The sequence below is a fragment of the Cherax quadricarinatus genome, chromosome 1 (assembly GCF_038502225.1).
Source record: "Cherax quadricarinatus isolate ZL_2023a chromosome 1, ASM3850222v1, whole genome shotgun sequence".
Classification (NCBI taxonomy): Eukaryota; Metazoa; Arthropoda; class Malacostraca; order Decapoda; family Parastacidae; genus Cherax; species Cherax quadricarinatus.
In genome coordinates this window covers 48,612,495-48,614,365 of record NC_091292.1, presented here as the reverse complement: position 1 = coordinate 48,614,365, position 1,871 = coordinate 48,612,495, and the positions used below count along the sequence as shown (strand labels likewise).

At 47.1% G+C, this 1,871-nt stretch overlaps 1 non-coding gene across 1 annotated transcript; it reads left to right on the top strand.

The window, feature by feature from the left end:
- Positions 1-259: 259 nt before the first annotated feature.
- LOC128694365 (U6 spliceosomal RNA) lies at positions 260-366 on the top strand. The gene has a single exon (XR_008407844.1). It is a non-coding gene; the product is annotated as a U6 spliceosomal RNA (small nuclear RNA).
- Positions 367-1,871: the final 1,505 nt, after the last annotated feature.

Sequence of the window (1,871 nt, the reverse complement as noted above, 5' to 3'; positions counted from 1 at the left end):
ACATCAACGTTTCTTTGTTTTACTATTTAAACATGCTATTTGTTCCTTATATTTTGGCTAGTGTCCTTGTTCTTGAAAAAATCAGGAACAAGGACACTAGAAATGAGCAGAAAAAATTAAGATAAGACCAGTGAATACTGAATGTAAGTAGATTTTCCTGCAAAACTAACTTGTTCGTGAGTTAGAATGGACACCTTATCAACCTTGCCAGAGTGTATAACACTCAGCAGGATTCGTGATATATTCATAATTACAGGACGTACTTGCTTCGGCAGTACATATACTAAAATTGGAACGATACAGAGAAGATTAGCATGGCCCCTGCGCAAGGATGACACGCAAAATCGTGAAGCGTTCCACATTTTTTCATTCCCTGCTCAGACGCTGTGCTGAGCGGTCGTCAGCTGTCTCTCCTCAGTCCCGACACCTGGTGGAGGAGCTTTGAGACGACAACAACAATGGCGACGGGTTATCGAAGAAGAGTTAATACTGTGTGTATTGACCTTATAAAGGGCACGATCCCCAGCTCATCGATTAATGTGTTGGTGCCGATGATCATCTGCGATGTATATGGCATCCAGCGTGAATCCCTGTGTGGCGTTGCCTTAAATGGACTATCACGGATATTCGTCAAGTTTTGCGATACCAAGATCTACGAGCAGATTGTCAACCAGTATCAGGATGTCAGCAAGCAAGTAACCCCAGCAGTCACAGTTAAGTTGCACGACGTTTCACATTACTATACATGGGTACGTGTGCGAAACGTGCCTTTTGAGGCTAACGAAGTTGACATACGTGACGCCTTCAAATGCTATGGGACGATCCACCAGGTTACTATGTGTCGGTGGTCTGATGGCCGCTTTGCTGGTTTACAGGAAGGGTCGTTTACGTTAAAAATGTCCCTGCGCCAACCAATACCTTCGTACATAAACCTAGAGGAGTTCCGTACCCAGGTGTACGTTACGTATCCTGGTCAGAGACGAACTTGTCGCCTTTGCGGAGCATTGGACCACATTGCTGCACAATGCGTCAAGCGCCAGCCGCCCTCAGGAAGTGGTCATCGTCCGGATGGTGAGGCTTCTCGACGGAATTTGGCAGATGACGTAATCGAGGACTTACCGCGCCTGAAATCGTGGAGTGATGAGGTGGATCGGGCCATGCCCGTGGAGTCATCCTGCGTGACTCTACCTGGTACGGTCAACCACGATGTGGTAGAATATGGTGGACGTGAGAGCCCTCAAGCAAGAGAGGATGCTGACATGGACGCTAACATTGTATCGACATTGAGCGACCTTTTAGCTTCGCAGGAGTATGATTCTGTGCCGTGTGTGCCTGCGTTGGAGTGTTCAGATGAGGAGAGATCACAGTTAAAGGACGTCGATCAGTTAATTAACGTGAGTGAGGTAGAAGGTCCGAGAGTTCATACTGTTGCGGTAGAAGTTCACAAGGAGAACATTACAGGTCCTGATAAAGTTGAGGATGCTGTTTCTAGGAAGCGTGCGGCTACCCCGCCCGACTCCGACGATGTCTTGACCCCTGGTCAGCGCTCAGGGAAGAAGACGTGGTCGGAAGTCACGGGTGGGGCGTCGCGTGGTTCCAGGACAGCGAGTAATATAACAAAGAATGTACAAGGTAATGGTGGCGCCTTTGGCTTTAGTCAACATAAAGGGAAAAGGGGTGTGGTGGTCCCTCGAGGAAAGCCACCGTTAGCAAAGTTAGGTGTATAACCATAAACGTTAATGGTATGAAAAATAACAGAAGGCAAGTGCAGGTACATGAGTGGTTGCATCGCTTTGCAGTAGATGTATGTTTCGTGCAAGAACATAACCATAAAGTTGGAAGTTCGTTTGTGATAGATGGTTATGATGTTT